Genomic DNA, 24875 nt, shown 5'->3' with positions numbered 1-24875 from the left:
AAACACTCTTGTCACTAGGCCATATTCCCAGCTAAACTCAGTTTTATATTTCACTCATCCTGCAAAAATTATGTTGGAGAGAGGCAAGTATACAAATAGTTTCTTATAGAGACCTGTGCTGCTTCAACATCAATGACAAAAGAATGTATCTTTCACCATAGACATGACACTATCTCAGCCCCAATTTAGGTAAATATCTCTCCTAATGTTAGTGGGCATTTTTTAAGATACACAGAGATATTTTACTTTGTCACTCAGGAAACTTGAGTATTCTAAATTTCTACTGGCAAAGACTTTCAATTTTTAGAAACAAAAACAGTCACACTACTGAGTTTTACAGTGGTTAAAAACAATGGCAAGAAAGAAGACCAATTTTTGACAGTTGCTAACATTACTAATAAGAATCAAGCTGGTCACTGGTGGCTCACACCTCTAATCCTATCTACTCAGGAGGCTGAGATTTCAGGATCAGAGTACAATGCCAGCCCAAGCAGGAAAATCCATGGGACTCTTATCTCTAAATAAGCACCAGAAAACTAGAAGTGGTACTGTGGCTCAAGTGGTATAGCACTAGCCTTTACCCGAAGAGCTCAGGGACAGCACCCAGGCCCTGAGTTCAAGCCCAACTACTACCACCAGCAACAACAACAACAAAAATAAGGCACAGTCTAGTTGTCACTAGAGTCTAGTAATTAAGAGCCTAGGAATTAATAGAGATTGAAAGAGAATCAAAGATGATGGTTAATATGTACAGAGCTGCAGTTGGATAGGAAGAATACTGTCAATAACCTCTAATTTCTGTGCCATAGTGTGATGGTTATTTTAAAGCAAATAATTAAATATTTCCAATATTCAATAGACAGAATTTTGAATGCCCTCAACAGAAATAAATTATAGATAATATGCTATATTATCTATAATGTATTGCATATTGTATGTATATTTATATATATATGAGGTGACAGATATACCAATTATCTTAAAGTGATCATTACATATTGTATGCAAACACTAAAGCATCATATTTTATGTCACAAATATTTGCAATTGCTATATATCATTTTTCTAATAGCTGGGCACTTTTATAGTAGATGTATTAAATCCTAGGTTATAGGAGGCTGAGTCAAAAAGTCAGTTTATACTCAAAATCTGTTTGCACTACACCAAAACTTTATCTAAAAAAAAAGTAAAAAAATATTTTAATTAAAAGATATTTATACAAAACTAAATAAAGTGCTACATTGTTACTATTTTCATTTCATACTATTTTCCAAAGAGCAAAACATAGACATATGAGTACTGGTGGGATAACAATATCCTAGAAATTTTTGTGAAAATGTAGCCCTTTCTACTAATGCAGTTGTGGAAAAATACAATTCAATTTGGCCTAATACAAGATGACTACTGCTAATATTATATTTGTCTAGATACTCATAGCATGCTAGCTACTGAGATCAAATTGGTCATTAAAACCTATGTGCTTCGTTTTCTTCAATGCAGGTCATTAACACTGCTGTTTTTCTATGTGATTCTCATTTTAATTCCTCACAAAAGAATACCTTTGTATTTTGCTGATGAACTTTTCATTGAATTCCAGAAGAGCTTACAAAATTCATTAATGTTTAATTTAAGAGAGAGGGAGAGAGAAAATACTTTGACCATAGCCTACAAATAAAAATATTGATTTATTTATGGGGCTATATATATCTGCTGAGCTATAAAAGTCCAGCTGTTGTGATCCATTATTCATTGATAGAATTCTTGCTCTTTAGAGATGTAAATGAGAGCAAATGAGTTATAGTTATGGAGTAAGCTTTATGCACCTGAATTACTAAAGTCAGTACAAATGTACAATAATATTAACCTCTAACTAGATTTTAAAGATATAATTACTAAAACTTCTTTTTTTTACTTTCAGTACAATAATTTACATGATCAGCAATCAGGATTAATTAAGACAGTGTGCTAATGTGGAACATTAACTGCACTAAAATTAAAAAAAAATGAATATTTTTTATTATTTTTTTTTTATCATTTAAAAAGGAAAACCTCACAACAAAACAAACTTTTCTCTGAAATTCAACTTATGCATTTTATGACAATATCTAATGTCTACAAGTACATGATAGGTATTCTTTTTCTTAAGAAAAAATTTTTTTTCAGAGACAAACACTGTATTAATGAGTAGCTCCATTAGAAACAGACACACATTTTTGCTTTATGCTTTGCACTGTCATAAACATCAGTATTAATTGTTAGCATTTCCCTAGCCTCAGGTCCTCAGCTCCTCCCATAGCCCCCCAGATCCACCCATACCTAATGAGCCACTCCTACTCACTACCTACCTACTTCCCCTTTACCCCCAGAGAGAGAAGCTGCCACCTGGTAAGGTGCAGACCCCATGTAGCTCCCTCTCCTGTGGGAGATATGGCCCCACTAATAAACCTCCTTATGAACCTTCTTCTCCTGTCTGTGATTATCTCCACATGGTCCCCTGGGATGGCCTGGACATAGCCTTTCATTAATAAAAAGCAAAAAGCAAGAAAATAGTTCTCTCCCTCTCATCTTGCTTATAAAAAATAATTACTGTGATCTGAAAACTGAACCAATTTTTTTTTCCTTTTTATTGTCAAAGTGATGTACAGAGAGGTTACAGTTTAATACCTTAGGCAAAATCCTCCCATGCTTCTGGATTGGAAGGATTAATATAGTCAATATGGTAATATGGCCAAAGGCTATCTACAAATTCAATGCAATACCCATTAATATCCCAACGCCATTTTTTAATGAAATAAAGGAAGCAATCCAGAAATTCACATGGAACAATAAAAGACTACGAATAGGGGCTGGGGATATGGCCTAGTGGCAAGAGTGCTTGCCTTGTATACATGAGGCCCTGGGTTCAATTCCCCAGCACCACATATACAGAAAATTGCCAGAAGTGGCGCTGTGGCTCAAGTGGCAGAGTGCTAGCCTTGAGCAAAAAGAAGCCAGGGACAGTGTTCAGGCCCTGAGTCCAAGCCCCAGGACTGGCAAAAAAAAAAAAAAAAAAAGACTACGAATAGCATAAACAATCCTAAGCAGAAAGAACAGTGCTGGAAGAATTATAATACCAAACTTAAATCTGTATTATAAAGCTATAGTAATAAAAACAGCTTGGTATTGGCACCGGAACAGGCCTGAATACCAATGGAACAGAATTGAAGACCCAGAAATGAACCCACAGAACTATGCCTACTTAATCTTTGATAAAGGAGCTAAAGGGCTGGGAATATGGCCTAGTGGCAAGAGTGCTCACCTCGTATATATGAAACCCTGGGTTCGATTCCCCAGCACTACATATATAGAAAATGGCCAGAAGTGGCACTGTGGCTCAAGTGGCAGAGTACTAGCCTTAAGCAAAAAGAAGCCAGGGACAGGCCCTGAGTCTAAGGCCCAGGACTGGCAAAATAAATAAATAAATACATACATACATACATACATACAAACCGGACAAATAAAACTAAATATAAGCTGATTATAAAAAAAAAAGGAGCTACAAATAGGATGGAAGAAAGATAGCCTCTTTAACAAATGATGCTGGCAAAACTGGTTCAACATCTGCAACAAACTAAAACTAGATCCTTATATAGCACCCTGCACCAAATCAATTCCAAATGGATCAAAAACATCGAAATAAAAACAGATACAATGAAAACACTACAAGAAGGAGTAGGAGAAACACTTGGGATCCTTGGCACAGGATGAAATTTCCTTAACAAAGACCTAGAATTGCTACAAATCAAAGAAAGGTTGTACAAATGGAACTGCATCAAACTGCAGAGCTTCTGCAGGGCAAAGGACGTTGCTCGCAAGATAAACAGAAAGCCCACAGATTGGGCAAAGATCTTGACCAGCCATACAATGGACAAAGGCCTCATATCTAAAATATATGGAGAACTAAAAAAAAGAATAATGAATGAATCTTTACCCTGGGGTACTGTTAGTTGGATGAGCTTTCTCCTGTAACATTCTTCCAAAGACACTGCTGTTGACTTTGACATCATAACAAACACATTTACTGTTATTCTAGAAAAGAATGTCATTACCCTAAAACCATTCCTTGCAATTTTTGTGCAATGAAGGGTAGCTTAGCATATGTAAAGGAATTTAATTCAGGAATCTGACATTAATGGTGCAGGACAGAGTACCAGCAAATCACAAGCAGGTAAGTTTCAGGAAATAAGGTACTGTGAGATGCACTAAACATTCTATGATTGTATGAAGCATATCCGAGTTGTAATGAGTTAAACTTTTTGTAAATTTTTTAACATATTTTATTTATAAATGCTCACTACCCCCTTGCTGAGGAGGTCTGTGATCTTTTCTGTAAGTGCTGCCTGATTAATTAACACTTTTCCTTAAGTAACTCAAACTGAACTTGTAACTTTTAATATTGAACTAGCAAATATTGACAATGGTGTAGGAGATGCAGTACCCTCAGTGAAGGAAAAAAAAGGCAAGAGAGCAAAAGGAGGTCAGACTATGCATTTTGAACAACTTACAAATTTTGAGAAATGAAACAGATTATACAAATAGTAGCTGAGCACCCAGCTCCTAGAGCTATAGTTCAATGATGGAGTGCTAGCCTTGGCCACAAAAGCTCAGGGACAGTCTGTCATTCCCAAGTTCAAGCCCCAGAACCCTCTACAGAAACACACACACACACACACACACACACACACACACACACACACACACACACACGCACACGGATGGAGGGTGGGGAGGAGTAGTAGGCTAAGACTCCAGATCAGAAGCAGCAAAGATAGCAAATGGAAAGACACAGCACATCCCTGTTTCACTACATTTGTAATTGAACCTTGTGTACTCCCCAAAAGGATATTTAAGTGTGTTAGAAAGGCAAGAGAGGGCTCCAGTAAAGTGACTGGTTAAAGACTGGGGAAATTCTAGAATATGGAAATTTCAATCTATGAACTCTATGTATACTGAAAAAGAGAGGTTAATAAAGAAGCACAAATTAGGGAGAAAAAGTTATGTAAGTTTTCTGTAAAGGAAGGCAATTTTAATATCCTTTTACATTGATCTTTTTTTACTATGTAAAAAACAATGAGGATGAGGAAAATCCCAGAGAATCAAAGGACATGCTGAAGTCTGAAACTTAGAAAGACCAGTGTACTTTCATGCAATTACAGTAAGCTTCATTACATCAAGAGCATAGAGACCTTCAAATATGAGATGACCAGAAATGTAACTTCTCACATTTTATGTCCAGTGTAATTGAATAGTCTCAGGATTCATATAATTTAGGCCTGCCTATACTAGTGTATGATTTAGTTGAACAAAGCTTATATAAACAACTGCTATGTTTTCATGTTCTTATTAATATGACATAATTGGCAATTACATTGAAATAATGAGCCTTCATTTATACTCTGAATATTTTATTCTCAGAATGTCATCTGTTGGAGATTTAATCACATGGAGTATTATTTAAATAACCCATTCTCAAGGCTTTCCTTTCCAAGCAGAATATCTTTAAACTCTTTCCCAGTTTCTCATTGGTAGAAGTGGTGAACTTCAGTGTGTAGCTTAAGCTTAATTTTCTATCCAATGACATACGTAAGTAATAGTATCTATAATTCAAAAAAATAAATAAGGCAAGCAAACTTCAAGGAGAGCTGTTTAAGATCAGTGAACAGAGTCCAAAAGTATCTCTGCTTAGGCATACATCAAGCCTTTCCCTCTCTAAATTTCAAAGAATATTAGGCATATGAAAAATGAATCAGAAAGTTCAGACTAATATTTCTGTCCATTTCAGCAAGACCATTCACTGAGAATGAATCTACACCTAGAAATAAGTGGCTAGTAAATAAGAATTTCAGGGCTGGGAATATGGCCAAGTGGTACAGTGCTTGCCTTGCACATGAAGCCCTGGGTTTGATTCCTCAGCACTGCATATTTAAGAAAAGCCAGAAGTGGTGCTGTGGCTCAAGTAGTAGAGTGCTAGTTTTGAGCAAAAAAAGCCCAGGAAATTGCTCAGGCCCTGAGTTCAAGCCCCAGGACTGGCAAAAAACAAACAAACAAACAAACAAACAAAAAAAAACACGAATTGTTAGTGACTATAGAATCTGAGTTCAGTAGGCTAGGAATATGACCTACTGGTAGAGTGCTTGCCTCCCATATGTAAAACCCTGGGTTTGATTCCTCAGTACCACATATACAGAAAAAGCCAGAAGTGGTGCTGTGGCTCAAGTGGTAGAGTGCTAGCCTTGAGCAAAAATAAGCCAGGGACAATGCTCAGGCCCTGAGTGTAAGCCCCAGGACTGGCAAAAAAAAAAAAAAAAAAAAAGGAATTTGAGTTCGAGCTAAATATCCAGATATAGTTTAGATGACATTTAAACCTACTATGAAAATAATGGCACTACTGTCTATAAGTTTAAGGTACCCATCTGCTATTCCATTTGACAAATGTTATAATACCTTAGCTATTAAAGAAAGGTATATTTACCTACTTAAATCTGACAATTTGTAAACTGTTACTGTTGTAACCCCATGTCGGATTCTAAGGCTCAAGAAAGAGACTAAAAAGTACGTTGCTTCCTATTCCCTCATTCAGCTTTATCTTTCTTGCTTGCTTTTTGCCTCCAATTTCCTGCTCTGTGCTTCTTCCTTCTTCATCTCAAAAGGCTGTCTTCAGCTACCAGTTTGTTACTTTCTGCAGCCGGAGTGTGATTTCTTCCAGCTTTCTCTTTCCCTTTCCTCCTCTTTCCCTCACACTTTCTCCTTCTGGTTTCCTGTTTCCTGCTTTCTTGACCAGAGAAATGTTTACCCCAAGTTCTAACTGTGATCAATACTTGTATTGCATACTCTCCAGCAACTAGTTTTCCATTGATTTGGACAAGGACTAAGCATAAGGGAGAAAATATTTAGTCATTAACTGTTTTATGCAATAAGAATACATTCCTTAAGTGTTTTTGTTTTTCTTTATTTCCTCCTGATCCTTTCAGAAAATGTCAGCATATTGAACAACAATTAATAGTGTTTCCATAATTAGTCTAGTCAAATCACTTGTTATATTGGTAATGGATGCGGTACCCATTTTTCTTCTCTTTCCCATTACCTTTTGATCCAGATAACTTGTATTATTCTATGTTTGTCTGTATTTAGTCTCACAAGCTTTCTTGTGAAAGACATGAAATTGACATGTGCTGGATGTTCCTAGAGCTTCCAACAATATAAAAAATCCTCTTCCATATCATAGTATATTTTAGCCTATCATAGACAGTAAAGGGTGAACTATCTACTCACAAACAGGCACTGAGGACAAGTAAAAACTGGAGGTAATCTGTAAAAACAGAATTAGCCAAAATTGGTTTCAAATTTTAAAATCATCATCATTATCATCATCACTATCATCATCATCACAATCATCATGCAATAATTTAAGCAGTGTTAGTAGTGGAACTTTATTCTGAAGAAAAGCATTAGTGTGATTTCAAAGAGATATTACAGTCATAGTCACATTTTTGAAGCCAAATATGTATATTTCTGATTTGCACAATTTTCTTATTTGTACACTGTTAAACATCTTATGTATAACACAGATGTTAATTCAGAAAACTAGCCGATTCCAAGTAAGATACCAGTGCAAGCAGGTTCTAAAGTAGTCAGATTGTGTTTTTTTCCTGATATAAATCACAGTATAATTATCATTTGAATTCAACACCAATGTGTTGTCTCCTATTACTCTTTTACAATAGTAGTTACAAAAGCTAAATAACAGCAAACTAATGGTATAGATGCAGAAAATGATTTATCAATTCATTTAATAAGCCACAATTCAATTATGTTCATTATTTCAATTACCTTACCTCCAGGCCCACATGATTTTTTCAAGGTCACTTGTGATATTCTTTTTGACCAATAAAGTTTTGTGTTAAGCTGAAAACGAGAATAGAGACATATGCCAGCTGTGAACTGTGCAGTTTTTATTCATAAGATTCGATTCATTCACCTGTAGCTCTAAGTAACATATTTCAAGTTGGATTTTATTCATGTATTTTTGTAGTTTTTCAGTAAAAGAAAAAAAAGTCTGAAAGTAAGATGTCACATCAGTGGATCAATTCAATGGTTACCTGATTACATATTTTAAATTATATTTATTTATGAATATTTTATTCTTGATTGTAAAATGGTTTACTTACTACCCTAGAATGCTTAATGTATAGATGATTATGTTCATTTGACATAATACTACTAGCTAAGTGTGGTGTACACACTTAACTATAGCTTTCCAGAAGGCACAGATCAGGAGGAACAAGGTTCAAGGGTAGCCAGGGCAACGGTTTGTGACACTCTGTTTCTATGACTAAATTTGGAGGGTAACTTTGGTCTGTTATTGTAACAAATTTCCTAGTAGTGAAACTGAATGAAAGAAAACACAGCTCAACAAACATTATGCTGTCATTTCTATGTTTGTAACAGCAACAGTGATTTAAGTTTCTCCCTACCATTACAACTTGCTGCTCCTACTTGAATAATTATCCCTACAAAAAATGGAAATCCATGGTGAGAGAGCACTAATTTTGTCATATGTTGATTTAGGGCTTTTCAAATTTGAGAGTTCAGTTTTATGAAAATGTTTCATTTTTCTTGACAGTCTGTTTTGAGAATGATAGGCTTGGGGAAATCTTACTGAAACATAAAATGACTTTTCTTTCCTCAAGTGGTTTTTCTCTTATTGCTTCCCTTGAACTCCTTCCTAATCTTGATGACCCCCTTTTGCTTATAAATCACCCCTTGTCTGCAGAGACTTAATGCAGCTTTTGATTTTGGAAAAATTAGATCTATACACAAAGAAAAACATAGAAAGGGAAAGGAATACCCAAGAGGCCCAAATTAACTTGCATCTGGCTATAAATTGTGAATCAGTAATCATTTAAAAAATAATACTCAGCAAGTGACTTTGTACAGAATGATGAGCAGAGGTATCTGCTTAGAAAACATTTGCTTATAGTCTCTGATGTTTTGAACTCATATATTTTCTATTAAAGTGAATTTAATCAAATACTCATTGCTAGTGACTGTCAAATTTTTCTTATTCCTCTTTTGAATATTAATAATTTAAATTCATATTAGACTGTTTAGGTAATTTTCCTATAAGTAGGAAGTCAATTTCTATTTTATTTACTTTCTCTTTGCTCTTTTTGTTTTAGTCTTTCCTTTTTTGTTCTATTCTTTTCCCTTTATTTCACTTGACATGTAAAACTTCTATACTAATATCAAATGAACTTTCATCTATCAAAATAACTGTCACTCGCAAGTCATAATTGGCTTTGGTTAAAGAAAATTTGCCTTTTGAGGACCATTTTTTTTCTGCTACACAGTTAATTCTGTATCAACATGATTTAACTAATCTTAGAGTTAGTCATTCTTTTTCAGAAAACTCCTTCCCAGAAATACATTTAAAAAGGGGGGGAATAACATTTTTCTCTTCAAGAAATTCTTAGTAACCCATTGGATGAACATAAGACTGCAATATACTTTCAATACATAATAAGCAGTTAGAAACTTTGTCTTAAACTTTAGGTTTCAATTTTTCATGGAAACATAAAATACATCTCCAAAACCTTGGTAATGACCCAAATTTGTCTTTGTAAACAAAATAATAATAAGGCATTTCCATTTAAAGATTTTACTCTGAGATTGTTTTTGTTTTTGTTGTTTGTTTGTGCAACATTGGTATTTTACTCTCCTGATTTTTTTTGTTGTTGTTGTTGGTAGTGGGGCTTGAACTCTGGGCCTGGGTGCTGTCCCTGAGCTCTTCAGCTCAAGGCTAGTGCTCTATCACTTTGAGCCACAGTGCCACTCCTGCAACATTGGGATTTTAATTCCATGATTTGCATTTTTTAGGAATCCAGTGTAGATCGAATGAGCCACATTGAGCCACATTTCCAGACCTTCTCTTCTGATTATTTTGAAATTGAATCTAACAGTCTTCCACTATCATTTCCTACAGTGGCTAGGATAATGACAGATGCATGCCACCACAGGCAGCAATAGGATAAGAAGGTTTCTTGTGAAATTTTGTCTGATCTGGTCTGAAACTAAAACCTCCTGATCTTTGCCTCATAAGTAGCTAGGACCCCAGGTGTAAACCAATGGATCCTGCTGTAACAAGATCTTCTTATGCTATCTCTAAAGGCATTGTTTCAACACAATGAAGAACTCTAACTAATCTAACATATGGCTAGTTAGAATTATGCTTAAGAATACTGCCTAAATTTGTGTGTCTCAGCTTCCGGAAAAAAATTCTCCATGAATTTCCTGTTTTCTTAAATGTCTTTTAGATGACTGTCCAACATCTATTTGACCTATTAATGCACATTTAAAACATACTGAAGAGCAATTTTGTTTTCTTAGAAAATCAGCATGGTACCAATACTTATCCCAAATTAGAGATACGAGAAGTAAAAGCTAGGAGAGAGAAAGATGGCGCCGAAAGAATAGGGAGGCACCCCGACTCCCACCAACTGAATAGCGAGCTGGGAACTCCAACACCCAACACCCCATCAAAAACCCAGCAAAACCGCATCCAGAAGCAGTGGAGAAACACAGGAAAACATAAAGGAGCAAAAAAGAAGAACCGACAACCTACATGGAGCCAGAGATTCTCCGGGGCACCCTCCCCCCACCAGCCAACCCTGGCCCAAACAGGGTCAGGCTGGGAAAGGGGAACCCGGCGATTGGCAGACAGGCTGCCAGGAGTGCAGAATTCATATAGCGGGAGACCCCATGGACACAAGGCAGGGTGCGGACCAAGACACACACCGGCAGCGACGAGAAGTTTGGGTCCACACCGAGTTCGGACAAGGGAACCCAGCGCGTTAGAAAGAGGGAACCGGGGAAGCCACCATGACACTTCGCCAACCCCTGAAGGGCCAACAGCTGCACAGACACACACACAAAGCAGCAAAAGTGAGTCCTCCATTATCCCCTCCCCCAACAGGAGACCAGCTATCAGAGACCCAAGCCCAACAAAGAAGCTAGATCTCCCTCCCTTCCCCTCCCCACCCCCGAGGGAACAAAGAATCCCCAAATCAGGCAGGAATCTCCCATCAGGTGCTGGGAAGTCAGTTTAGCAGGGGAAGGGCGGAGCAGCCCCCAGGCCCCACAGGTTCCTGAACTGGCAGAACTGGCCCTGCCCCCTTCCCAACAGGGGCCGGGAGATGGCCAGCTGTGCAAGCCCCACCCGAGGCACCTGGAGCTCGCAGATGCTTACAACTAAAATCACAGGCGCTGGTGGGCAATACCAGCCCAGCAGGGTCACCTGAGCCTGATCATGTCCGCCCCCTCGCAGCGGAGGCAAGGTCTGAGGGTGCCAAGCCACACCCGGACAGTCGATCCCACTGGGCCCCACACATACCGCCTCCCCCAACGGACTCGCAGGAGGGTGCAAGCACAATCCAACAACCCAGGACTCGCTCTGGGAGGCATATCCCCCTAAAGTGCCTGTTGTAGTGGACGCACAGTGCACAGGAGAGCAGGGCCCCTGGCAAATGCCCCCGCTCTGGTAGGCGTAGCCTGCACTGGTGGGCGGGGCCACAGGGGCAGCACCTGCTGCCGTAGACACGCCTACACAGGAGGGAGGAAAGAGCTACAAACCAAACCTGAGAAGCTATCCACAGATCTCCAGATGCACAAATCACAAAGAAACATAACTCAGTTCATCAAAGGGCAAGCCAACTCGCCAGCTCCAAAAAGCAGCACGACTGAATTGATGGGGACTAAAAAAGCAAATGAGGCCATGTTAACAGGAATGATCGAAAGTGTCAGAAATGAAATCAGAAAACAATTCCAGGAGTTTAGAGGGGAAATCTGGAAGGACACTCAGGAAGCCAAGAAAGAAATGGAAGCAAAACTGGATACAATGCAAGCCTCGTTTAAAGAAATGGAAGCAAAAATGGATACAATGCAAGCCGCCTTTAAACAAAATCTCCACATCCTGAGAACTGAAATGCATGAAAAAATAGATTTAAAATACAACTCTTTAAAGGAAGAAATTTCCACGATCAGAGCTGATATGACAACCATAAATAGCTCTCTGACATCCATAAACTCCGCAATTGAAACCATAACACAAAGAGTGGACCATATAGAATCCAGAATCTCTCGCCTGGATGATGAAGCAGCTGACAACAACCTGAAAATGACCACACTCCAAGAAAAGGTGAAGCTTCAGGGAAGACTAATCCAGGAACTAATGGACAAAAACAAGAGATATAATCTGCGCATAATTGGAATAGAAGGAGCCAAATACCAGAACAGAGGGCTTAATCATTTTCTCAATAAAGTTATTGCAGAAAACTTCCCCAATCTCACAGGGGACCCCATCCAGGTAATCGAAGCCTATAGGACACCTGGCAGGCCAGACCCCAGGAAAACCACCCCAAGGCACATAATATTCAAGACGACAGACCTCAAGATTAAAGAGCAAATTCTGAATTCAGCCAAAGCGAAGAAGGAAACTTTTTTCAATGGAAAGAGGATTCAAATAACATCCGACTTATCCACACAAACTTACCAAGCTCGAAGTGAGTGGAAGAACACCATCCAAGTACTTCAGAATAACAACTTACAACCTCGGATCAAATATCTAGTGAAATTGGAGTTCACATTCGAAGGGAGAACCAGATCTTTCCACACCAAAGAGGAGCTAAAGGAGTATGTGAATAAAAAACCAGCCCTACAGCGAATATTAAGAGGGGAACCCCACCCAACAGAGATCGTAAAAGACACACAGACAGAATCAGAAAGAAGCTTCAATAGCCAAAGTCCAGCAGAGAGACCAGCTCACTAAAGACAAGAAAAAAAAAAGAGGAAAAAACAGCCCAACAAGAAAATGGAAGGAGAAAAAACACCCTTATCCTTGATCTCTTTAAATATAAATGGCTTAAACTCCCCGATAAAGAGGAGCAGACTGGCAGAATGGATTTGCAAACAAAAAGTTGACATCTGCTGTCTACAAGAGACCCACTTTATAGCAAGGGACAAAAACAGGCTTCGAATGAAAGGATGGAGCAAGATCTACCAAGCAAATGCACCCACCAAAATGGCAGGTGTAGCCATTCTGATCTCAGACAAGCTGGACTCCTCATTAAAGTCCACTGAAAAAGACAAAGAAGGACACTACATATTAATACAAGGAAAAATCCAGAATCAAGAAATCACGGTGATAAATGTATACTCACCGAACAAAAGAGGCCCTACATATGTCAAGCAAATTCTCACAGAATTACAGAGCAAGATAGACTCAAACATAATCATAGTGGGTGACTTTAATACTCCTCTCTCTCCAAGAGACAGATCCAACACCCAGAGGATTAGTAAGGGAGCTGAGGACCTAAATAACACCATTTCCCAAATGGATCTAACAGACCTATATAGAACCTTTCACCCTACAGAGACCCAATACACCTTCTTTTCAGCAGCCCATGGATCATATTCCAAAATAGACCACGTCATAGCCCACACAAAGAACCTCAGCAAATACAAAAGTATTGACGTCATCCCATGTATTATATCTGATCACAGTGGATTAAAGGTACCCCTCAACAACAAAGGAAACCACAGACACTATACACACTCTTGGAGGCTAAACCCCACGCTGCTATGCAACACTTGGGCCACAGACCAAATTAAAGATGAAATCAATGAATTCATAAGCCACAATGACAAAGAAAACACATCACAAAGAAACCTATGGGACACAGCTAAGGCAGTACTGAGGGGCAAGATCATTGCACTCAGCACCCACATTAAAAGAATGGAAGCAGAGCAAGTGAATACCCTCACGATGAAACTAAAACAACTGGAGAAACAAGAAATGACAGAATCTAAAACGACTAGGAGGGGAGAGATCACAAAGATTAAAGAAGAGATAAATCTGATTGAAAATAGAAAGACCATTCAACAAATAAATAAGACTAAAAGCTGGTTCTTTGAGAAAATAAACAAAATTGACAGACCCCTTGCAAGACTTACAAAAAAAAAAAGAAGAGAAGAGACTCATATTCGTAAAATCAGGGACTCCACAGGAAAAAATTACAAGTACACACGATATTCAAACAATCATAAGGAGCTATTTCCAAAACCTCTACTCAGCAAAAAACAATAATTTTACAGAAATGGATCAATTCTTAGAGAAGTATAAACTGCCCAAACTGAACCAAGAAGAAATAAATCAACTAAATAAACCAATAACTTACGGTGAGATACAGGAGGTAATCAAGAACCTCCCTGGGCTGGGGATATAGCCTAGTGGCAAGAGTGCCTGCCTCGGATACATGTGGCCCTAGGTTCGATTCCCCAGCACCACATATACAGAAAACGGCCAGAAGCGGCACTGTGGCTCAAGTGGCAGAGTGCTAGCCTTGAGCGGGAAGAAGCCAGGGACAGTGCTCAGGCCCTTAGTCCAAGGCCCAGGACTGGCCAAAAAAAAAAGAACCTCCCTACTAAGAAAAGCCCAGGCCCAGATGGATTCACCAACGAATTCTACAAAACCTTTAGTGATGAGCTAATACCAATACTCCTCAAACTCTTCCTCGAAATAGGAACTCAGGGAGAAATCCCAAACTCATTCTACGAAGCTAATATCATACTCATTCCCAAACCAGGCAAAGACCCAACAAAAAATGAGAACTACAGACCAATATCACTAATGAACACAGACGCAAAGCTCCTCAATAAAATATTAGCTAACAGGATCCAGAAACTGATCAAGAAAATCATACATCATGACCAAGTAGGCTTCATCTCTCATTCACAAGGATGGTTCAACATCCGTAAATCAATCAACGTAATTCACCACACAAACAGATCTAAAATTAAGAATTACATTGTTATCTCAGTCAATGCCCAAAAAGCCTTTGACAAAATACAACATCCATACCTATTAAAAGCTTTGGAGAGAACAGGAATAGATGGAACATTCCTCAAAACAATAAAAGCCATATACAACAGACCAACTGCTAATATCATATTAAATGGAGAGAAACTTAAAATCATTTCCCCTAAACTCAGGAACAAGACAAGGATGCCCACTCTCCCCACTTCTGTTCAACATAGTGCTGGAATCCCTAGCCATAGCAATAAGGCAAGAGGAGGACATCAAAGGGATCCACATCGGCAAGGAAGAAATCAAGTTATCCCTATTCGCAGATGACATGATCTTATATCTGAAGGACCCAAAAAACTCAGTACCCAAACTCCTACACCTAATAAACCAATTTGGCAAAGTAGCAGGATACAAAATCAATCCACAAAAGTCAGCAGCTTTTCTGTACACCAGCAATAGACAAACAGAAAAGGAAATTATGGAAACAATTCCATTTACAGTAGCCAAAAAAAGAATAAATTACCTAGGGATCAACTTAACCAAGGACGTGACGGACCTATTCAATGAAAACTACAAAAATCTAATAAGGGAAATCAAAGAAGACACAAGGAGATGGAAAGACCTCCCATGCTCATGGGTAGGCAGAATCAATATAGTGAAAATGGCAATATTGCCAAAATTCTTATACAAATTCAATGCAATACCTATCAAAATCCCTGCCACATTCTTCACTGAAATAGAGAAAACAATCCATAAATTCATATGGAACAGCAAAAAACCTAGAATAGCCAAAGCAATTCTAGGCAAAAAAAAAAAAAAAAAAATAGTGCAGGAGGTATCACAATACCAGACTTCAAGCTCTACTACAAGGCCATCATAACAAAAACAGCATGGTATTGGTATAAAAACAGATCGGAAGACCAGTGGATTAGAATTGAAGACCCAAAAATAAAACCGCACTCTTACAGCCAACTTATATTCGACAAAGGAGCTAAAGACATACAATGGAATAAACATAGCCTCTTCAACTACTGGTGCTGGGAGAACTGGGCAGCCATATGCAGAAAACTCAAAGTAGACCCAAGCCTATCACCATGCACCAAGATCAACTCAAAATGGATCAAGGACCTCAACATCAGACCTGAATCCTTGAAACTACTGAAGGACAGAGTAGGAAAGACACTAGAACTTATAGGCACAGGAAGGAACTTCCTGAATAGAGTCCCAGGGGCACAACAAATAGGGGAAAGACTCAACAAATGGGACTACTACAAATTAAAAAGTTTCTGCACAGCTAAGGACATAGCCACCAAAATAGAAAGACAGCCAACCATATGGGAAAGGATATTTACCAGCACAGCAACAGACAAAGGCCTGATATCGGTCATCTACAGAGAACTCAAAAAACTAAGCCCCTCCAAGCCCAATAAACCTATTAGGAAATGGGCAAAAGAGCTAAAGAGAGACTTCACAAGAGAAGATATAAAAATGGCAAAGAAACACATGAGGAAATGCTCAACATCCCTGCTAGTAAAGGAAATGCAAATAAAAACAACCCTGAGATACCACCTCACCCCAGTTAGAATGGCCTATACTCTGAACTCAGGAAACATCAAATGCTGGAGGAGCTGTGGGGAAAGAGGAACCCTTCTCCATTGTTGGTGGGAGTGCAGATTAGTACAACCACTTTGGAGAACAGTATGGAGGTTTCTCAAAAAGCTCAATATAGACCTACCCTATGACTCAGCCATACCACTCCTAGGCATCTATCCTAAACAGCAAAACCCAAGATATCAAAAAGACATTTGTACTTCCATGTTTATCGCGGCACAATTCACAATAGCCAAAATATGGAAACAACACAGATGCCCCTCCACAGACGAATGGATCCAAAAAATATGGTACTTATACACAATGGAATACTACATAGCGATTAGGAATGGTGAAATATTGTTATTCGCAGGGAAATGGTCAGAACTCGAACAAATAATGTTGAGTGAGACAAGCCTAGAACACAGAAAAAAAGGGGCATGATCTCCCTGATATATGACTGTTAACAAAGGGAGATGGAGAGACAGTAGAGACCAAGTCTGTGAACACTGTATATGTTCTTGATACATTGTATATTGCATATGTGTCTACCTGACCTAGACAAGGGATGGAAAAACAAGTCATAAGATATCACAAGAAATGTACACACTGCCCTACTATGTAACTGCACCCTCTTTGCACAACACCTTGTAAAAAAATTTATGTTCAATTAATAAAAAAATAAATTAATTAAAAAAAAGAAGTAAAAGCTAAAAAAACAAACAAACAAAAAAACCATGTTTCCATGTTGTATGTCAATGATGTTAATACACAAGCTTGAAAGTTGCAATGCCTTTCCCTAGAGCAAAGCACATATTGATTTGCTGTTCATATTATTGATGATAATGTCTCTTTCTCAGGCAAAAGTTGGGGAGTTTTACTAGCAGTTTCATTAGAAAAACTTGAGTTTTCCTAAGCTCAGAGTTTTCTGTGCTAATGCAACTTAGGTGTAAATGGACATGACCTAGACCCTGCCACCCATAGGAATCAGAGATTTGGGAACCACCTCAAGTCACATAACCTTGTTTCCTGCTATTACTGTAATAAACTGCTCTTTTTCTCTTATCCTGAAAACTTCTATCCTTTTACAGTTCCCAGGAACTTGTAGCAGGCTGACTTACTAGCTTATGTGCAAGGCAAAAAGTAAAAAATAAAATAATCTCAAACTCTTCTCAGTTCTTCATGTCTGCATGAACGATGGCAGATTTAAAATTAAATTCCTTGCACTAGTGAGTTTAAAGGTAAAATCCATTTTAGAAGGTGTATTTAATATCAGTCATGAACTCCTTTCTCCTTCCCTGAAGAAGATTATTTTGATAGATTGGCTAATTGCAACTACAATTTAATAACCATTATGTACGGGTCAAATAGTTTAACATGTACTTTAGATATGTGTGGTAATTAGATTTTCACAATTTTCACAGCATGTGGGTTTGGCATGGACATTTATAGTTATCCCTGATATAAGTATATAGAACTAAGAATTAAGTGTTACGTTCTATGTCAAACAGGTGGTGAGTGAAAATATGAGACTGGTCATCATTCAGGATTGAGATTTGACACTAAAACCCAGTGTTGGGTTTTAAACTGTGTCCTAATTTTAGGGTCTCAGTTGACATTTGTCACTGATGTTGTATAAGAGGTCAACCAATAGCTGTTTGGTTATGCCTTCCTCAGTAGCAAGTAGAACCTGTTCTCCAATAGGAAGAGGATTTGAAAGGAAATAGAATAAATATAATGTTCTGGAAAGGAAGAGACTTCAATAGAGAAAGAAGAAATATCTCCCATTCTTTATTTCTGATATTCCTACATTTTCTTTATTAATTTTAAATTTCATTAGAATAACAGCATTTTAGGTACAAGATTAGAACATGCATGGTTCAAGTGGTAGAACACCTTATGAACAAGTATCAGGTGCACAGCTCAGTCCTCTGTATTACCAAAATGAAGTACAGGTTTAGAAGGCAATTATCTGTGCAGATTTAAAATATTCTGAAATCCATGCATAATGTTAAACCATTTTGAGAATTGCAATCAAGTCAGAGTGGATGGCATGGAAATGGTTTTTAGAAATGTAGTACAAAAAGATTCAGGAACCAAAGGGGCATTTGCTTACACAGCCAATGCAATAGGAAGAAATTCATCTACCTCATCAAGCCCCTTTGAAAATGGCCCTGCCAGCCTAAATGGTACATGGGACAAAATGAAAGATTGGTACAATTGCTGTAAAATGGCTTATAACTTATTAATGGCAAACAATTATAACAATAATGAAGCAAACTTACAACAGCAGACATAATGTTTTAAATTTTTGATGAAGTAACCCCAGCATGACTGAATCAAGTCTAGATTCCTAACATTTTATTATCAAAAATTAGAATAATCAAGGTAATTTAAATAAAAATGCTATTACAGTGAACATAGCATCATGCTTGATATTGAAAAATAAAATTTAAAATGACAATTCTTAGACTGCAAACAGGAAAGTATAAACTTACAAGTTTTTATTTATGATAATATAAAATACTTTGAAGAAATGTTCTTATTAAGAATCATGGGGGCTGGGGATATGGCCTAGTGGCAAGAGTGCCTGCCTCATATACATGAGGCCCTGGGTTCAATTCCCCAGCACCACATATACAGAAAATGGCCAGAAGTGGCGCTGTGGCTCAAGTGGCAGAGTGCTAGCCTTGAGCAAAAAGAAGCCATGGACAGTGCTCAGGCCCTGAGTCCAAGCCCCAGGACTGACCAAAAAAAAAAAAAATTAAAAAAAAAATCATGGATTTTCTTCCTGTGGTTGTCCCTGCGCTATCACTGTATCTTATCTGAGTACCCTGGATACTGTATATACTGGTATTAGAACTAGGGAAGGGAAAGAGAATATCAAAGTTAAGAGATAAAGGATAAAATGACAAATGACTCCAAAGCAATACTTACAAAACCATTTGATGTAAACCAACTGAACAACTCATGGGATGAGAGGGAAAGATGCGGGGCGGGGGGGGGGGGCGGTGAGGAGATGAGGGAAGAGGTAACAAATAGTACAAGAAATGTACCCACTGACTTACATATAAAACTGTAACCCCTCTGTACATCACTTTGAAAATAAATAAGTAATTATTTAAAAAATAAAAATACTACATCTTATTAAAAAAAAAGAATCATGAGTTTTATCTGTCATGCTTGGGACAGGCTAAATATATTCAATTTTTTTTTAAGTAGAAGTAAGTTATTCAAAGACTTAAGGTAATTAAAATTATACAAAGAATGCTTACTTTAAGGTAAGGTAGTTCAATTTGAATTAATTTATATTATTAAAGGTAGTGTTTGTTATTTATTACATATATATTAAAACACAATTTTAAATTAAGTTAAAATATAAACATTGAGTATTAATTAATGGCAAGAAGAAATATGATAAAAACAAGTAATAACCCCCCAAAGGATTAAAGTTATTGTGTAGTTTTGAAAATCCATCTAGTTGAGAAAACATACATCAATACAAAGGATAAGAATTATGCATGTTTGAATTGAAGTGTGTGTGTGTGTGTGTGTGTGTGTGTGTGTGTGTGTGTGTACCAAAATGAACTGGGGCTTGATATCAGGCCCTGTGGTCTAGCCTTTAGCTTTTGTGCCCAATGCTGGTGCTTTACCAATTGGCCACAGATTACTTGCAGCTTTTAAAATTTGTTATTATTATTACTATTATTAGTATTTACTGCTGGTGGTAAATTGGACATAAGAATTCAGAGACTTTCCTATCTGCACTGGCTGGCACTGAATGATTCTCATATATCTGCTGAGTAGTTAGGATTGCAGGCATGAACCATTGTTGCTTGGCTTAGTTAAGATATTTTTACAGAAAAACTCATGTTTATATTATTGGTTTCCTTAGGATATTATCTACGAGATAGGTTTTCTCTTGCTAACAGAGTATGAAGCTGATCTTCTCTGTTCATCCTCTTATAACTCCACCATTTTAGAGGAATGCTTTCCATTTTCAAGTTTATGTACATGGTTACCTAGGTGGGATTTTCAAAATATGTCATTTATTGAATTATGGTAATGCCCTAAACTATGAAATTTTGACAGGGAGATTTTACTCTGGAAGTATTTTTTTTTTTTTTTGGCCAGTCCTGGGCCTTGGACTCAGGGCCTGAGCACTGTCCCTGGCTTCTTCCCGCTCAAGGCTAGCACTCTGCCACTTGAGCCACAGCGCCGCTTCTGGCCGTTTTCTGTATATGTGGTGCTGGGGAATCGAACCTAGGGCCTCGTGTATCCGAGGCAGGCACTCTTGCCACTAGGCTATATCCCCAGCCCTGGAAGTATTTTTAAATTGGTCAAATAAGTGACTACATATTTTTTGAGGTTTACATATGAGCTTTATCTTTTTTTTTTTTCTTATTTATTGTCAAAGTGATGTACAGAGAGATTAGTTTCATATGTTAGGCCTTGGGTACATTTCTTGTACTGTTTGTTACCTCCTCCCTCATTCCCCAACCCCCCTTACCCTCTTCCCCATGAGTTGTTCAGTTGCTTTACACCAAATGGATTTGCAAGTATTGCTTTTGGAGTCATTTGTCTTTTTATCCTTTGTCTCTCGATTTTGATATTCCCTTCACTTCCCTAGTTCTAATACCAATATATACAGTTTCCAATGTACTCAGATAAGAAAGATGCAGTGATAGTGTGGGTACAACCACAGGAAGGGGATACAAGAGGATCATCAAGAACAGAAGCTATGGTTGCACATGGCATGTTGAAAGTAATTACAACAGTGATATAATAATTATTTCCATAACATGGAGTTCATTTCACTTAGCATCATCTTATGTGTTCATAAGGGTATTGCTATTGGGCTCTTGTGATCCTCTGCTGTAATTAGCCTAAACCTGTGCTAATTATTCCCTATGAGGGAGACCATAGAATCCATATTTCCTTGGGTGTGGCTCACTTTGTATAATTTTTCGGAGTCCTTCCATTTCCTTTTGAATGGGTCAATGTCACTCTTTCTGTTAGAGGCATAAAATTCCATTGTGTATATGTACCATATTTTCCTGATCCATTCGTCTACTGAGGGGCATCTGGGTTGGTTCCATATTTTAGCTATAACAAATTGTTCTGCGATGAACATTGTTGTGCTGGTGGCTTTAGTGTGTTCTTGTTTGTGGTCTTTGGATTAGATGCCCAAAAGTGGGGCTGCTGGGTCATAAGGGAGCTCTATGTTTAGCCTTCTGAGGAATCTCATACCGCTTTCCAGAGTGACTGAACCAGTTTACATTCCCACCAACAATGAAGTAGGGTTCCCTTTTGGCCACACACCCTCCAACGTTTATTATTGTTAGTTTTCTTGATAAAGGACATTCTCACTGGGATGAGGTGGAATCTCAATGTTGTTTTGATTTGCATTTATTTTATAGCCAGTTATCTAGAAAATGAGAATGGCCAAGAGACATATGAAAAAGAGTTTTATCTTTGTTAATCACACTGGTTAATCCTTAAGTGCTGAATCCTCCTTGAATATCAGGGAGAAAAATCTGTTTTATCATGGTAGTGTGCTGTTGAATTTTATGCGTTAATGTTCTTTTGTTTGTTTTTTGCCAGTCCTGGGGCTTGGACTCGGGGCTTGAACACTGTTTCTGGCTTCTTTTTTCTCAAGGCTAACACTCTACCACTTGGGTCATAGAACCACTTCTGGCCTTTTCTTTTTATGTGGTGCTGAGGAATCGAACCCAGGGCTTCATGCATGCAAGACAAGCACTCTACCACTAAGCCATATTGCCAGCCCTGTATTAATGTTTTATTAAGAATGTTTATACCTAAGTTCATCAAAATATTGACAGTTAGATTTCTCCGTTGCTCTTTTCTGACTTTGGCATCAGTGTGAGAAAGATATCACAAAAAGAATTTGCAAGCTTTTTCTTCTGTTCTTTGATATTGTATTAGAAGTTTAGATATACATTAAGGCACTATTTTATGTTTTTGTTTCATCTTGGATTTTGTAGTAAAAACATATCCAGGTACTTTCAAAATACCAGGAATGGATATACAAATTTAGAAACTTACTTTATAATATAACTGGTACTTTCATTTCCCATACTGAAAAGATTTGCCTAGGGAGAGTATTATGCAATCACATCAGTTCCTGTGATCTCTGTAGCTGTTGTAGAATTTGAAGTGAATAAACCAACATAACAAGCTCAGTCTACCTCCACTGTAGCCTGACAATTTTAAATGCATTTAAGTGATTCAGGATTAAATCTTGTAGATAAATTGTGGTTTACCTCACCGAAAACTTTCTACAGTAGTCGGCAAGTTTCTTTGCTATTTAATTTTGAATTAAATATCTAGCTCGTATTAAACAAGTATAATGATTTAAATTATTAAAGAGACAACCATTATGATGGTATGCACAATTTCAGAAGAAAGTCAAGCAGGAGAACTTTCAAATGGGAAACTGTGGCAAGACAGACTTCTTTCTACAATAGCGTAGAATCAGCAAGGCCTCCCCAAACTCAACTTTATCACAGAACACAGACTTGCATGGCTGAAAAAGATAGTGCTTCAATACCAGATAGAAATTGTGTGGGGAGCTTGGCAGCACAAGCAAGCACGCTCAGCAAGAAAGCAGACAAGCAGTGTGGCAGCCATTCACTTCCATAGGGGATGGAGAAATAGCAAAGAGATTAAAAATAGACAATGCCATGTTTTCTATTAATTGAAAATAAAATGAGGCCTCCCTTTCCATTTCATTTTGATGAATATTAATCACTTCATGCTATTTTAAATTTGGGAGCTGCCAAAAAATATCTATGGTATGCTAGGAAGCAAGACTGTCACTTTCTCCAATCTCATTACTTAAAACATGTGAATCAGAAAATATTCTTATTTATTTTGCAATTTATATCATTTTTGAATCAACTTATTTATGTATGTACACATGTATGTAGCTAGGACATGCATATTTTATATCTGTTTCAGTAGTGGAAAGTGATGACATGCTTTAGATACTGTAATTTTAAACTATAATTTTATATGGATAACTAGTTACATGAATAAATCACAAAACAATAAAACATTATAATGTCCTTCCTCAAGTGAAAAATCTATTTTTAAATAAAGAGAGAAAAATTCTTTTTCACCTACTGTCAGTTGTTTATGTATCACTGTTAGTTTTATTCATAGTCTCTTATAAAATAGTAAATGATAAAGTCATAACATATAATAAGCTATATACCTCAAATAGAGGTGACTTATTGCAGTTTTACAATTAAGTTATATCAGAAAGGTGCATTTCTAAAAACTCTTTCTTTAAGAGATTCAAAAAGAAGTGGTTTTGAAAAGAATTGCTTCAATATCTTTAACATGTTTGTAAATTTCCAGCACTATTTTCATATCTCTAAAGCAAAGACTGAACAAAGACTGACTTTAATAAATTACAGCAGATAACATCACAACGTTAGAAATTTTATTTCATACATCAAGAGAAGGTTGAATTAGAATGACATGATATCTTTTCGCACTGCAACACTTCTCCAATGAATTTCTCAAACAATGTAAGATATAGGTACCATAAAAACAAAACCCCAGGACAAGGAGTAGATTTTATTTCATTACTGAAAATGATTTACCACATTTTAACACTGTATTTTCAGCACTGAATTTTGAATCCAAGGACAGTTGATTATAGACTAATAAATGACAATATAGTAGGATTTTGCCATGTGTTTACTGTCCTTGCAGAAAAATGACTATAATTTAGAATATGATTCATTTTAATAATTAATCACAATAGAGGCATAGGTTCTCTATTCTCCAAATCCTTAGTTGATACAGTAAAACTTACAAGTACTCAGTCTCACTAGAGCTCATATTACAAAGGTTTGTGCAATTTCTCTAAAGACTATCACTTTGCTTCATAGTGGCTTCACTTGAAAATGTTCTGCTTCAGCATCTAATGCTCTGAGTAACATTTCAATCTGATTCTGTGAATTACTTGACTTGTATACATACCTAACCATTTACCTGAACCAAAGCAGCCAGGGATCAAGTGGTTTGCACACACACAAAAGAAGTCCAACAGCAATATGTTTGTTAAGCAGCTTCATTGAAACTGACATGTCTGGTCAGGTGAAATGCTGTGTCCTTCCACAATGAACATATTTATGTAGGGTTGAGTTGAGTTGCTAGACCACCATGGAGATTTTTATTTCTTTATCATATGCTTCTACATAAAGAATGGACAGGCTGACAATGATAATACCAATCAGTAAGGAGCTACTTGGAGAAGAACAAAGTCGAGAAGAAATGTAGGGGAACACTGGTCAATTATTTTCTCTTTGAATATTGAAGCATCATCACCATTACTCCTGCTTTTAGGGATATG

This window comes from Perognathus longimembris, chromosome 1 (genome assembly GCF_023159225.1).
Source record: "Perognathus longimembris pacificus isolate PPM17 chromosome 1, ASM2315922v1, whole genome shotgun sequence".
NCBI classification, from domain to species: Eukaryota; Metazoa; Chordata; class Mammalia; order Rodentia; family Heteromyidae; genus Perognathus; species Perognathus longimembris.
The sequence above is the reverse complement of the archived record's forward strand: the minus strand, read 5'-3'. Positions refer to the sequence as shown.